The following is a 16,770-nucleotide window of genomic DNA, read 5'->3' as shown; positions in this document are numbered from 1 at the left end:
GAAAATAAGCCACGTGCGAAGTATATATTTGTACAAGATGATGCGCTCAAATTGGCAAAAACCGTAGTGGACTGTTTGTCGTAATGGGCATGAATTTACGCATACACTCTTGGTAGCCAATTACATCTAGAATAGAATAGAAGAATACACCTAGCACAAAATAAAGAACTCGTCATGCGGGATACCGGTGTATCGTTTTCGGAATCTGAGCAAAGATCAGCTACTATTAATTTTCTGCGCTACACCAAATCCACACAGACTATAGACTTCTTGTTTTACCCGAAACCTTCAGTCTACGTTATCTCCAGTTTTATGTAGCTTCTGCTATAGTTTTATATAGAGGAAGACTTTCAATTCAAAATGGTTTAAAAAACCACTCTTAATATGTTGTAAAACCGTTTAGACAGAAATTAACGGTCCTTTTAGAGAGAAAAATATCAATGGCTCATTCGCTTAGATAAGCTTCTGCAGCTCTGAAATTTTCGGCCGTCCTTAGCCATTACACTTAAGGGTTTTTGGCCTGTTATCAGTCTAAGACTTGATTCTTTTGACAATATATATATATATATATATATATATCACACTAAGCAAATACATGGAAATATTAAAAATTGTGCAAAAAAAAAAGCTTCTTTTCACACTTTGATGAATCGTTGTAGATGCTCAACTACCATCATATATGCACAAACAATACAGTATTAAAATATAATGATCCTATCTATGTTAGACAATATGCCACGTTTTCGGCACTGTGTATTACACCGGTATCTATGTACACCAAAAAATGATAAATTCTCATGTACACTATATTTCGAATACTAGCTAAATCGGATTAGTCTAGAGACAGCTGGGAGCTAGCTCTCTGATGAACTGCCTAATATCGATATCGGATGTAGAACTCGAAGCATAAAGAGCCTATAAGCAGGTTGCACTTTCAAGTTGAGCAAAATGGCAGAGGAATTAACTGGCTGATCGTCGTTGCGCCTCTATGCCAGATATATGTCAAATTTATGACCGAAAACCATATATTCAGGTAGCTAGACGCAGGTTCATCAATGGAAAATGATCAACGGCGGGCTGAAACTCGGCCTATTGATGTGGAATTATACGCCGTCACATTGCTACAATGAAATGGAGTTCAATGAACGCATGTGGGTGTTGCAAGAGCGACGGGTCAACGGGGGAGGCGTTTATCATTGTTAGTTTCAACCATCATCGTATCGTTTTGCGTCAGTATAATAAATGTCAGCTGTATTTATCGACATTAAACGTTGGCGTTCGCCCCGCATCAAGGTGTCTGGCTGAAATCCAATCTGCCGCTGTAAACATCGTAAAAATAGATGTTGACATGACGACGAGGAGGCCGTGAATCTGATATAAGAATGGTTTGCTATCATAGAGCTTTTAGAATCAATTGGCATCTTAATTAGATATCATATTAGAACATACATGTAGCGTGTGTTCTTCCTTATAGTCCTTATAGTCTTCAACAGCTCCCTGCAGGAATTGGCTTTTCATTTGAAAACTTTGGACGAACTTTTCGTTAAATTATAAGCATGCTTTCGAAGTATGCGGATTGACTTCAACGGCACATATCGATCAATAGAAATTAGTAGAAGATATACAAAAGAAAACATTATTATTATAGGATTCTCTTGCATCGAGCAACATATTTTTTTCACAGAGATGTTAATAAAACTGAAAGCTTTTTCGGTCTTCAAATCAAATTCGTCGTATGTCTTCCTATTGTTAAAGCTACCCCTCGAAAAGACCTGTATCAGGTCCTTTAACATACTACCGCCTTAAAGAGTGCGTTACTGTCATTATTACTATAGGTACGAGAGATAAGGGCCACAAAAGAGTGGCAATAACGCCCCAATTGGACATAATAGGTAAGCTTAGGTTGCATTGACCGTCGTGATGATGACGTTAGTGCCCTTGATAACGAAGCTAAAGAAGGTAATAATGTTGCCTGTTAATGACGATGGTCTGCGATCGCAAAAGGCCTAAATCAGACAACGATGCCGAGCACGTAAAACGTGATAGAAGGCCCACAGGAACAATAACATCAGCAATAAGCAAGCAAAGAAGAAGACCTTTATCGCCAACAGTAGAACGCGATATCAACCGGCGCAAAAGGAGACAAGTGAAACTGGGAGCTATAAAATCTGTGACGCTAAGGCGCAACAGATGTCTACGCTCCGTTGGCATCATGTCAAACATCACCGTCTCGTAAACCGCACCGGCCACCGTTTGGCCTTGTCATTCGTTTATTTGTTCTTAAATTTTGTGCTTTTTCTTCAACGTATGCAGGAAGAGGCCGAACGAAATACCTGCTATTCAACTAGATACTAGGAACGGCGTGGGTGGCAACGTGATTCAGTGACTACTGTGCATCTTTGTGAGTGCGTTGCTGTGGTAACTATAACTAGCAAGCACAGTGCCACGCTGGGTCAAATCCCAGCATGGGCAAAAATTATACCTACATATTAATAATCAGAAAAATAAAAAATTCAGGAAGATAAAGTATTACTATTAAACTTTATAACTGCTCATTTGCTTTTTAATAAATATGTCGGAAACGCAAGTTCAGCAGGATTCATCCAAGTTAGACCCCCAATAGCAGCAAATCCTTGATGTCGTTCCGAAAAATAGGTAATTTTCGAGGACTATTTCACACTGGACTAGCTAGTAGTGCTAAATAGAAAAGAAAAAACTAGCCTCAGGGTTTGAGGTGCAATTGTGTGCATGCAGACCACCATATGTCGAAATGCTTTTCACTAACAAAGGTTGTAATGAGCTAAACGCTCAAGTGCAAGCAGTGAAAGCCGTATGTTTTTCTAGACCGAATAAAGGTCTCTTATAATGAGGGTTCTGTTAACGGCTTTCGGTGTCGGCCGTTGAGAAGGGTCGCGTATGCAGATTGGTATTCTGAAGTCCTCTCAAGACGGTCTGGCTGCGCTAGTAAAGTGCTCGCTCGTATTTTTAGACTCGTTATTTGGTCTGTAGTTACATTTGTGTAGGAAATGATAAAGGTGGATGCTTCTTAATGAGATCACCTGTTGCGGCAATGCGTTAATTACCATGAATCCGCGAACTAAATCCGTTTACGGTGAGATGAGCTCGGACTAAAAACTCGTTATTTATACAATATATTTTTTGGTCTGGATCAACCAATCTAAAAAATCAAAGATAGACTGTACGTAAAAATTATTATTAGAAAATAATCGGATCGTAGAGCGAGATGTTGGTCTATGGTGATACTCAAGCATTACATCTCCCTGAACTGCAGTTCGACGCCTCACAACTGACTGGCTGTAAAACGATGAGTTGAACCGTCAATGCGAATAGAGATAACCGAAGCAACGTATTGCTGTTATACGTTAGCCCTGCTTGAAATGCTGCCCAGAAAGTTCTCTTAGTATTTTTTTTAACATTGAGTTTTATAAAAAGGGCATCGTTTAATATATGAGTAATGTACTTTCTTTCAGCTATACCTTTTTTTTTGGAAGAAATTTGTTTTAAGAGGATCGAACTGGCAAAGTTTCACCGCAGGTTAGTCGTAATTAGCGTTGTATGCTATAAACAATTAAAGTATGCGCCTCCCATAGGACTGTTTATTCGCCACTGGTCTTACAGGCACAGGCATTAGTTCGAAAAAAGCGTAGAGGGTAAAGCTAACTGTGCACTCAGTGGTTACGACTGTTACAGAACGCCAAGATAGACGTGTTCGTTCTTTCCGCGACCAACGAGCATAAGCCTGCTCTGTTCCGCCTCTGTTCATCGATACACTGATCATATTAATTAGGCGATTTCGCGAAATGACCATGTCGACATACTCAAGTAGCTTTAATATGAATTAATTCTAGTTTATTTCGTCAGTCTTAAATAAGACCTTTTTTTTTGAACGTCCTCAGCTATTCCTGTAGTGTAAACAATTCCTACGAACCACCAGTTCGGTACAACGCCAGGGACTTGCCGCCACTAGAACGTCTAGCCGCGGTGCGTCTTGCTGGATCTGAGTCTTCTCCAACCGCCTTACGAAACCACATATTAACCATTTTACTAACGCTGCAACCTAAACCGTCGATGGCCGCACGTTCCTGGTTACCACAGCAACGTAGTTAGGATGATGCGCATTTGTCAATCAGATCATGCCGCCCTTTACAAGTAAACCTAGCGGAAGGTCCCTTAGTTAGTCGCTACGTTTTTTGCAAGCAAAAAGATACAAACATTGTTCACTGTGAGAGTATTTCTTTGTATTTTATACTTATCTCATTGATATTTGTCTATTCAACGGGACTTCTAACATTACATTTAGCTCTCCGGTGTGCCGCTGATGTTACGCGTCGACACTCAACAAGGTTCAATCGTCCTGGGAATGAAGAGGGCTCTTTCTTTGTAAAGCGCTTACAGTGCCACGTGGAAATCTGCTTTCCCCCAACTCCGCATCACCCCGAAAAAATCCTCGTTGCAAGCTTACCGTTACGAATAATAGTAAAGCAAAGATAATAGAAATTGTCGGTCTCCGCATCTATAAACGTAAATATCCTGTCTAATCGTAGAAGAACGGCGAGCTCAGAAACAGTAATTGCCTCGTGCCGAACGAGTGTGTCGAGCGTTGGTCCTTTTCTCAAGCTAAAGAGTGCTGAAGCAGAAGATAGTGGACCACCCTGAATAGGTTGCGTCTAACCCAATAATCTCTAACCAAGCAGAGACTTGCTCGTTGTTTACACGTATTTGTCCAAACAACGAATAATTATCCCCATACGCCCGCACGTAACTGCAGACACGACCTCTATAAAGCTAGAGCAATAATATATAGGTGCCCTCGCAAACGATTCCCGTTTCCCCGCCTGGCGACGTGACACGCTTCATCGGAGAAAAGCAAGCGTGTCCTGCCGTTTTTTACGTCAAACAATATTGCATAATGGCCCATAGAATGTGTATACGCATTCGCTTTTTCTACATGAATATACTATTTACGGAGGTGATACAGGCTTATCCAGCTGGTAGGTGGAGAAGCATGAGCTTGTCTTCCGATGTGACTATGCGTTGATCCTTTACACTATAATCGTCAGCTAACCGCACATGTGGGCCAATCGTATCCCGAACCGCTTCGAAGAGGACTTTGGCTTCGTCTAACGCGGTTAATTCAAACAACAACGAGCGACAATGTTGTGACAACGGTGTCGATATGCGGGTACCAGTCATCGTTACCGTCCTGCCAGTAACATCGTCTGTGCCGAATAAGAATAGCGGTCCCAGCTGATTTGAGCTTGATTCTTGGTACAAGCCAATTACTATCGTACACACACAAACGGATGAACGCAGTAATATTTCTTGTGGCCGCCAGGGGGGGTAACGTAACACAGGGCACACACTGTGCTTGTGCCTACGGCAATACGGCGCTATACGTCGATCATTGCTACCGATACGACAAGCTAGGTTATCCATAGACCGACTGGGTACGTTGAGCTCGTGGACTAAACACTGATCGTCATGTCACCGAGTCACCACTCGGTCATGGATAATAATTGATTTCGCCATATTGTTGAATTGGATACGTTCACCTCATGGAGTATACAGTGTGACTCGCTGTAACACGTGACCCACCTGTATTAACAGGACAGCTGTGCCTATACGAAAAATTATGCTAATGAATCGCCCGTGCTAGAACTTGATATTTCGATATGGAAGTTATGATGGCTTCTTCGTAATTCGATGCAAACCTATGCAGCCGAGCTGATTGAATATCTATGTTTAATATATGGAATTATAATTTTGATTCGTACGATTCTCACAGTGACGACGCATCTACCAACAAAATGATGCGGCGTTGTTACTTTGAACGAAAAAATCTCTTTCGAATCTGTCAGTGGTAATAATGTCGGGAACAATTTTTCCGCTCGCCCATAAATCATCAAAGGAAATGCCAAACATTATTTATCTATTGCGAGCGCAGTCTTAGCTACAAGGCTGCTATCAACTGAACATGGGTTTTTTCTTTTTAGAAAAATGGGAATTAAAAAATAGAGAGACTATAGAGACAGATGGTTGCATGGTGAATTGATATCGATGTTATACATGATGATTATCAAGAATACCCAAAATAATTAGTGGCTAGTATATTTGAGTTAATTTACTTCCCCACTCGGTTGGCAGGTCAATATTTTTCTCTGCAAAATTACTAATAGATATAGTGAATCTTCCCGTCTTTGAAACATTCTAACAATATTGAGGTAGCTGTAACAAGAGTCGTAATTTTATCTTATCTAAAAACAAACCTCATATCAAAATGTTTTTAAGGCACCAATCGAATGTTCTTGATGAAACGAATAGAACGCACTTTATCTAATACTTAAATTGATTTCCCGGATCAAAAATGCTTAGTAAAAGTTTTTTGTTAGACTGAGCTCTATAGCTTAAGCAAACATGCAGTATATGCTCCTCGATTTAACCTGAACGTTTTGACGTTGAAACCGATTTTGTTTGTTTGTTTGTTTGTTTGTTTGCCTGATAAAAACCCTTGTACTGCTTTTTGGAATGTAAAGTGTCAACTGGAAAATTGGGTATAGGGATGTGGCAAACACTTTGGTAAGACCGTTTTTTCAGATTTATTTTGGAGAATGCTAACATATTGCAAAAAATTGTTCTAACTAAAGTACGTACTAGTTTTGTTGCTACCAATCAATAGACCTTCCACCGAAATACTATACATGTTCCTATAGCTTAAATTAATGTTCCCCGATAAAAACGAAAAAAAAAAATCGTCAACGAGGACCATATCGAAGCAAGAGTGAACCTGACTTAAACGTCCGTTACACGGCGACCGGGGGCCAACCAAATCCCTGGACGTCGTTGAGAGGTTGCCCTATAGCCGACTTATTCAGTCGAATCGAGATAGGTTCGCGGAGCAGGGTCAATATAACGGTCAAGGCCGACAGCCAAGACAAACACCTCTTTCATGCAATTAAATGCATGATAAAAATGTATACGAATAAAGCAGATACTAAGCTAAAACAAATCTAATGTTTAACGATAATTTTCGATCACGTTAAAAAAAATCGCCCAATACAATGTCTTCACGGCAGAAATTGCATGACGTACATATTTCGCATGGCCAGGTTTAAATCAACAATCATCGACGTTTATAGGCTTACCGAAGCCTAACCACCTGCCGCTGGTTCAAATCGCAAGGCCAAATTAAATACGAATAGACCCTAAAAGGCTTCTCATCTCGTTCGATTTAATCATAATCCCTATTGAAATATTAAAATCAAGTCAAGTGTATTTGCCCTTAGTAATGCCCCACCACTATTTCAGGGATCTGAAAATGAGAAAGTTAGATGTGAAAAAACAAACTGTTGGTCATTGAGCTTCATTTAGAACATACGTAAGCGTGTGTGATATCGATCGATACGATTGAATAATAGAGGGGTGATTAGGAACGTATCAGACTCATCCTGGGCAGTCACATCCCTGTTCTTGAATGCAAGCGACCAAAAGTAATCAAATCACCCTTCAGATCGTCGCTCGAATCTAAATGTGCGCTTATGTAAGCGTGACTGTTTCGAACAGCCTAAGGGCGTCACGGTTTTGATATCGTGTAGATGTCGAATTAGAACTGCCATTGCGACCGCCGGAGACAGCGAGCCTTAACGCTAATGAAATGAGGTTCGTGACAACTGTAAGCCAAGCGCTTTTCTTCTTACTGCCTTCTAACATTTTCAGTACCATAAACTGCCTGAAATGTATCCATTATGAGCCAGCGGGCGTGTTATAGGTGAGCCTGCACATGGCAATTTAGACTCAACGACAGATGCACTTTTCTCCTGGTATAGCTTGAACAGTTCGGAAACCTACACCTAAATGGCCATTGTAGGAAAACAACTTTTCATGGGTCTTTATTGATATTCACATATATGACAATGTCGGATAACGATTTCTCCTACTATTTTTACGGGAACGAGGAGCCGGATACCTGAAGGCGAAATATCCAGCCAGTGAGACAACGCATTCAAAGCGATGCGAGTAAATGGATATCACAAGGATCTTGCTTTTCCTGTCCTTGCTTCACCTCATGTCGGCAATAACCTTGTTACTTCAAGTTTTACGCCCAGTATCGCCATTGGGTACTCCATCAGGCTGCAGACTGGCTCCCAGCTCGGAACGCTGTGTACCTACGCTCGGATCCGAACCTGGACTACAATATGTCCCTAATACTAGCAGGCAAATATGTTACCTAATAAGCTACCTGATGGCCAATAACCTCAACAGAGCTTGAAGAGCTGCGCGTAAGTTTTTTCTACCGTGTAATGTAATTCGTCGTTTCTATCAGACAGGTTTCGGTCACTTTGCTAATGAATTACGTACACTTTGTCCTGAATCGCATCGTCTTACAGCTTCATCGGTCAGCAAAGCAAGCAAGCTTTGTAAGTTCTTCGGGTTTCCGCTCTTGACCCGCCTCCACTTCTTGTGTTAACGACTGACTTAAGTACGCACCGCACAAAAACAATCCAAATTCATAGATATGTAACCCGTCCTATAGCATTAACGGGAGATGCTAAGAAGTGCAGGAATTAGACGATAGTCATCGTTAACCAAACATTGTTGATATGCATATTTATTCGACAAATCCAACTCAGCTGAAGACCAACCAGATCTCAACTTTTAACATACACGGCCTGCACTTTGATTCCACTATGATAGATGACGAAGCTTGGAGGAAGTTGAATCAAACGCAGACAAATATACCGTTCGTCAGATCAAGAATCGCAGAAAGATATTGACGTTTCTATCATAATATAGCGGCGCTAATGTTTGCTGCCTATACCATTTAATTTGATCTATAAACGCAACGTTCAACCGGACGAAAGCATATCAAAGAACAAGTCCAACTTGGGGACCCCCAGTTGAATGTCTAGATAACCCATTTCTACGGTGAAGTACGAAGATGACGTAAAAATCATCACCATTTACAGATCGCACCCATATATGCCAATTACACAATTCGGCATGTATACGTTCGCCTGTAAACCGTTTGAATGCACACGCTCAGACAGTGCTGCAAGATTAAATTTGATACCTACTCTCTTATCGCTCACGCAGGTTAATTTCATTCGAAATAAGCTCGGTCGGACCGGTTAGACAAAGACCATGGGCATTTTTATGGCTACACTGTTAGATACCTTACTCGTTCATTTGGATGGATTGCCCCATGCTTTACGTTTTAAATTGCTCACATGATTGTTGAAATTGTATTGGAACTACTAATTGAAAAAACGCGTGATACCTACGCAATTATAATCGCTAGTACGGAGACAATTAAGCTTTACGCCAGCGGACTACATTAATAGAACGGGGTTCACTGGTTCTCAAACAGTGACTCTGGGAACTATATGTCTAGCATCTAGCAGCACTTGCTTGATATTAACGCTGAAGACAGGCGCTTAGGAGCATCCTGACTTCAGCCACCCAGTTTTACCAGCTACTGGAATGAACTAGCGGCTTGTTACCTCTCATTGCCTGTTAAGACAAACAATTGAAACAAACATAAGTTCAGAACACTAACGTTCCACTTGTTGGTAAGTTTAAGTTACATACTATGTTTTTAGTTTCAATTTGCGAACACGAATTTTTCGACCTAAACTCGATTGTCGTTTGCCATTTGTCAAAGTACAGGCTGTAACGCTGGCAGCCCCACTAAGGAAGATTTATTCAGACTGGGTTCGATACGCAGACGATTAGAGGAGCTAAAAATCTATTTCCATTGTTGTGGGCCCTGTTATTCTCGTATTTAACTATTGCGAGGCAAGAACCATGTTATGAGTCGGTCTCCGCTGCACCGCCATTAAAATTAGAATCAACAGTCATCATAATCACCATCGCCCCTCATAACGAATCAATAACTGACCACTGTTTCTACACTGAATATGTGCTATAATAACAACAATAGAAAAAGCTATAATTAACGAAGTGTGCATTTACCTCGTCTCTTGCGTCACTTCACCAGGTACTTCAAATCACTGTAACGCAAAACGCAACCGCTTAACAAGCACAAATATATTCATGGCAGTTTTCAAATACGTAAAGATTTTGTTCTGCTAATCTACATTTACATAACAAATCAACTTACATGGATAGTAATTATATGCTGCAAACACTGACCTTTGTTCATGCGAAAATTGAACAGATTTTCCTTTTCACACATTGATACTACCTTTTGTATGAACATCACTGAAAGCGTCTTTTATTCAGCGAAAATTGCCCTCATTAATATCCTTTAGCCGTCAACAAAGTTCAGCACAAGCGCTCTCTTCAGACTCGATTTAAGTAGAAGTTACATAAATTATTGTGCAACTTTATATGGACAACTATATAAATACAGCTCATCTAGTGTGTCATGCTGGTGTCGAGCGGTTAATCTTTCGTAGACGGCAAGGCGATTCTAATAAGATTTTTAATTCAACATCTTCTGTGGTGCTATATTTGTGACTTTATGTACTTCCCCTTGTTTCATTTCAGACATTTTATGGTACTTCAACAAAACAAAGTTGGGAGTTCGTGTTGTCGGAGACATACAAAAACGCGTCCATCCTTTAACTCCAATCGACTGCACACACAGTGTAAAACTGTCAATAAATCCATATCGTAGATAAATTGATAGTTTTGCGCAATAGTTCTTTACACTATAAAAAAAAAACACTTTTTACTCCAGTATATTTTAAAACGTCATGTTTTTATAGAGTGTTTAAACAGAGCAATCATTGCAATATTGCAGAAAATAAAACAGCAAACAAAACCACTTTTGGTAGACATTCGATGACCAGCTCTCTGCTAGTGCACGTGAACGGCCTGAGGCGGTGCACAAACCGCAACAAGTGATGGCCTATTTGAACACCTTCTACCTAATCTGTATACCTAAGATTAGATCACGCTTTAAAAACTTCCTTACTGCCACGGTCAAGCAGCGACAACATAAAAGCTACTCATTCCTATTGAAAAAACAGTAAAAGCGAGACTTTTTTTGAAACGAGTAGAGGCACGCGGAGATTCTTGCTTATCATCTTGGTAAGGCCTGTGCCTGGTGAAGGACTCAAGTTTGTCTTGTCCTTTACAGATTCCGTAGCCGAGTTCCGGACACTCACGTCCGCAACAGCCGTACCTCCTCTAAGGTACAAACTGGAATAGGACGAAAGCAGATTCACATAAATAACAGCTATCCCTGTTAAGTTCTTACACTCAGCACTACGGGAAAGTAATTAGTATATGACACAAGGGGTCACTGCGAAGATTAAGAGAACTGACACAGATTAAATTGAAGTGAAGCAGGTGAAATTCGTTACGTAACTTTGTATCACTCACTTTGAGAACTCATTTTCTTTGAAGCAATTTACTTAATAGCTAAATAATGATTTTTTAATATTGCATAAGACAATGAAGTTTATGGGGGCAGGCGTATCATACCGAACTCCGCGTTCAGTTTTCTGTGAGTTCTAAAAGCCGGATGAGTCCGGCAAAAGTGCATCAGGGTATTTGATATAACATGCGCGTACAAAGGTCACTCAGTTGATAAGTCAAATGATTTTATGTAAATAATACCTACAGTTAACTGAAGATATCATTTTGATTTATACAGATAACAGACAGAGATAACAACTGTCAACGAAATGATCAATCTCTCGTTTGATACGATACTTCAGACTAGAGTGAAAATTCATAACAGCTAATCTGCAATTTTTATAATTGATCCGGTGAATGTGATTTTAATTACTGTTATTTTCTCATAAAAGATTTCAGAAAAACAGGAGCAATTCAGACCAGGGAGTTGCAAAACTGGGAAGACGGGGGTGTTGCACTAACACAGATAATCAAAATGGTTCGAGTCTGTCGTCGAGTGCTGCCGTTCGGCACTATCCCAAGCGCTAACGGAACGTATATACTGTAAATGCTACCCATATTCTTGATCGTATCTGCCCAGCCTCCTGACTCCAAAGAACAAAATCGAATCGAACTGATCTTAAATATATAATCACTTTCATCCAGTGTTTTAGTTTTGCTTGTGCGTATCTACTAACAACATGAGCAAGTACCTACTCCACCCATACCTTGCATACAGTTTGACTTAAACAGTAGCCTGCTGCTACTGCATTTTACATATATAGATAAAATGGATCCATATGTCAATATGTACCGTGAGAAACATTAGACATTTTGAAATGCTTGATTCAGCCCTCGAACTAGCGCTGGATCCGAGTGTAGCCATAAGACTGGCTGTCCCTGAGGTCAATGCGGCTTGACTACAGCTGAAAAAGTACGCTATATATCTAATAGATAGACGGTATGGGGATATGGCTCATATAGAGTAGCCTTTATCTGCTATTGCTAATATGATTTCAGCGATGTCTGGTTTCAATAAACCCGCTCCATAGATAACGCACCCTTAGAAGCCACGTGTGTAATATCATGGTCTGAACACTTTCAAATATAAACATAACAGGCTTGTAAAGGCGGTGTTTTTTAGGCGTCATCTCATTTGCTTCTAAATATACGATGTAAAAACAGAACAGCTCATACAAGCAACCGAGTCCTATCGTTAAGGGAAGAGAAAATTAAATCTCTTGACAACAGATCTGATAATCGACCACCGGAAAAGGTGGGCAGCATGAACTCTGTCAGATAGGACAAGCAATCCCCGGTACTATAAGTGCTACCCCGACAACGGATGACGTTAGGTCTCATTGTACGTGCCCGTTACTCGTGCCCGGACTCGTGCAAGGCACCATCAACAGCATTAGTTCTGCCCCCAGATAGTCTGCTTTATAGAGATCGAATCCCATCCAGCACATACCGGATACAGAGATCACGAAAAGGTCTAAGCAGCGCAACTTGAAATTAAACGCACTGGGCGCTAAAGACCGCCGGCCGCGGAACGAGGACACCTCACCGGGGAAGCGTGGCGATTGAATCAAATGTTATAAAATAAATATATAGATAAATGCACAGCTAGAGCTATATAAAGCCGAAGCAGGCTACATATACCTGATGCGGCGAGTGGCTATGGAATTCTTGTTCGCGCCATCGAACGGTGAAGCTAAGCGTGTCCGCTTCAATACATATGTACGTATATAAATACGAGTTTTTCTCTCGGAACATCCTCTGTAGGAGAGAATTGGTTGCGTCGCATCTTTTTTTCCTTTAGTCGAAAAGAAAAGGTTGCTTCGTTACATAGTAGACTTTACTAGTTATTGCTCTATTTCTACCGAAACGCAAAAAGGTATGGAGAGCGCCCTAGTTGATTTGTTGTTTCTCACAATATGCGTTTCACAATGAATATCGCTGTCAATTGTTTATCATTGAAGATATCCGTTCGATATTATGATTCAGTACCTCAAAATACTTTGGGTATAACACATACAGTTCAAAATCTGTTATGTTAATGCCAAAAACAATAATATTTTCAATAAATGTTGCGCTCCAATGTTTCGATGGATCAGATTGTAAAAGTTTTGAAGAATGAACAGTGTAAAGGCAATGCAAGTAGTTTATATTCGTATATTTTTGGCTAAAATTTCTGAAGGCAACACGACCTCATTTCAAAAATTATTCTCTGCTAAAAAAAAATCTATTTACGATACCTGCTTGCAAATATCAGTTGCGAATCTCTCTATCAAGAGTCGCCGCGGTGACCTAAATGGCTAGAGCTAGGCATCACGATGCAAAATGTACGTAACAGGTTTTTTTCTGACCTATAAGTTAATAGGTCTTTAAAATGTTTTCATCGACCATTTTGCAAGGGCTCTCTTTTGTACAAGTTTAAATCATCTATCTACTCAATCGGCCATTTAGACTCGCCGCAGGCTATTGTAATAGCAGGACTATGCTTCAGTTGATTATGAAATGATACCGTATGTGACCTACATTAAACATTTTGGTGATATTTTGGTGTATTTCTAGTAGCCAGTTTATCGCCAGGTTAATGAACAGCCGTAATGTAATGTTTTGTACACAATTAATAAAGCGTAGGCCTAGACAAATGTTGATACAAACAATAAATTACCCCTTCGAAAGTTTTATTGGGGTTACGGTCTATAAAAAATCAAAACCCTTTTATTATCACTTGCTAACAGCCAAGTAATTATATTTATTATCCTTATGTGACATGTGTTCTGCAACCTTTTAAACAAACAAACATTTAAGATCGAGAAATCGTTCTTTTCAAAGCTTATTTAACGCGTCGCTTTGCCTTCAGCTATTCTTTCTATCGATCGATTATTACGTAACGAATTTACATTACGTCGCTCGCACGCCCGGACGTAATCTTGTCCGACGTTTCTTTCTGCTCCGCTTTAACGTATGGGTTTCGGGAGCAGTAGATCAGCAATCAATCCTAATTCGACAAATGACTAGGCTTCTTGAGTCTCTTTTTTCCAGCTGGAGGAACGTTTTCTAGCTGACTGGCTGGCTTGATTCCATTAAGCGACTGGCGCATCGTATAGCATTGTATCTAATGCGATTTCCAAGGCTGATTCGACCAATTTACGCTACCCTTAAAGAGCATTAGTCTCTACCATTGCTAATTCTGCTGGACAATTCCACGAACAAACGGAGTGCGTACGGCAATGGCAGTGACAACAGCAAAAAGAATACTCGTTTGCGAATATAATTTAGTGGTACGTGATGGTTTAGCTAGAAAATGACCGTGGCCAAATGTGTGGGTCTCCGTCCAGCTATATGGCTGATCGTGCTTGAATGGTCGTGTGTGGTATGCCCACCTCTGAGTGTGATGGTTCCCACTTCAATTGACTTAGACGAAGCCCCGACGATCAAAAGGAAAGCTAGCTGCGAGCCATGCCTTTCAATCAGCGCTTCATTCTAAGCAACGAGCCCTAATATTATAGCTGGTCTACTGTATTTCTCATTGCACGCACCCTCGCAAAGATTTTTCCGGTTCCATGTTGTCAATGGGTTTCGATGATCTCTGCTTTGACGACGCTATTCAGCCATACGCTACGCATCATATTGTGTGCTACTACTATGGCGAAGATGCACGTACGCCCGCTCGCAAGTCAATCATGCATTGTTAACATTGATATGCCCCCACTTGCCAGTTCTATCTTTGTAGTTGCAAAACAATCGCCTCCTACCTCGACGCCGAGCTCGATCACGTTGACGTATATTTGATTGTTTGTGTACACATCTATATACGTAAACACATATACATACATCGGTCTGAGGATGTAAACGGCACATGGTGCATAGAAGTAGTTCGAACAGGTTGAACTATAAAAACAGACGAAGACAGGCGAACGTCACAATGTACATCGTACACATACGAGGTAATCAGTTGCGTTAATACGCCACCGCAGTGCAGATACCTAAGCTAGAAGTAGCCCGTGAGGGTGTACGGCGAGCGTAACTTCCCATATTCCGACAAACTCACGGACCGACCGGTATTAGTGCGCTGGTGGCGAGTTCGTCGTTGGAAATTTTGCGCTTCTCTCATCCCTTGCGTTTTGCTATTACATGTAATACAATTACACATAGATGTGTTGCAGATGCATTACTTCCACACAATCGGTCTATATGGATGAATAATCAATTGGATTTATCACGGAGCTATTTGCGGCCACGAATGCTATCCTTAAATGCAAGATTCGGTCCTATTGTAAAATAAGCTGCAAAGCCTTGTGGCGAACTAAAAATATTAGCTTGGAAAAGGCTATTCGTGTCAAGGGATACGATATATCTATCTCTATGTACAGAAGGTTATATTTGACCGGAGCGACCAAACAGTAAAAAAAAAATTACGTTACTTTAAGCGTTATATTGACGCCAAACCGAATAAAAAGAGGATTAAAATTGACACATCGGCAAACTAGAATGTATGTTTGCGAAAGATGCGTCTCAAAAAGTGTCTGGTCCTGATTTTAGCGGATTGAGTTTTCTTCTTTTTACAGTTTGTTGAGCAGGCCAACGATTCCCACTAAAAAGCAAATACATTTACCGGCCTGCTAATTTGCTTTATGGTAATATTTAGCCATAATAACGGTAATCGATAGAAAATAAAATCAGCTCCCATCATTCTCATCATAAGAACGCAGTCCTCATAAGTTTTAAAAGCCGATAGCATAGCGCCTAGTATATTATTAGGACGATTCCCTGGAGCCGCATAGACTTGATAAAGTCAAAGTGAATTTATAAAAAAAGATGCGTATAAAATGCATTTTCTTATTATAGTGTTTATAGCACAGCGAAAAGGCATCAGATCATAATCTATGGGTTCTTTTCCATTATCAGTTACCAATACTGATATAGGCTTTGTAGCGGACTTTGACCTAAGAGCCTTCGATACCTTCAACTGCTGGCGACTTCCATACCCTATTTGATGCGGTAACGGGATTAAACATCGGCAGTTTTCTTAACTTGACGACTTCGTTTTTTTTTTCAAGGGCATTTTACGTTGTTGCGTGCGATTTCTTAAAGGTTAGTTTGAAGCAATAACCGTTTATATGAATGCTATGGTCCTATTCTAACGTAATTCAGTTCGAGACCAGTAGGCTTTCAAAATGGGAGTAGATAAGCTTCACTCTACAAAAGCTTTTCTTAAAGCGTTCTAGGGCTCGCAGTCGCCTCTTGGGTTCGATTTCATTTAGACGCAAATATCTCATATAGTGTTGGTACCTCTCACCTATTACTAACTGGTTGAGCTTTATTTCTAATCGAGATATTTCATTAAAATCACTTTCGTCTTTATTTATAAACAAT

At 40.3% G+C, this 16,770-nt stretch overlaps 1 protein-coding gene across 1 annotated transcript in view; it reads right to left on the bottom strand.

Annotated features, from left to right (window-relative positions):
- The window catches only part of LOC111265391 (adenylate cyclase type 6), a 58,664-nt gene that overhangs the window by 39,608 nt on the left and 2,286 nt on the right, over window positions 1–16,770 (bottom strand). The gene's annotated exons all lie outside the window — the stretch shown is intronic.

The sequence above is a fragment of the Varroa jacobsoni genome, unplaced genomic scaffold, assembly GCF_002532875.2.
Source record: "Varroa jacobsoni isolate VJ856 unplaced genomic scaffold, vjacob_1.0 scaffold_968, whole genome shotgun sequence".
NCBI classification, from domain to species: domain Eukaryota; kingdom Metazoa; phylum Arthropoda; class Arachnida; order Mesostigmata; family Varroidae; genus Varroa; species Varroa jacobsoni.
This window is presented reverse-complemented; position numbering and strand designations above follow the sequence as displayed.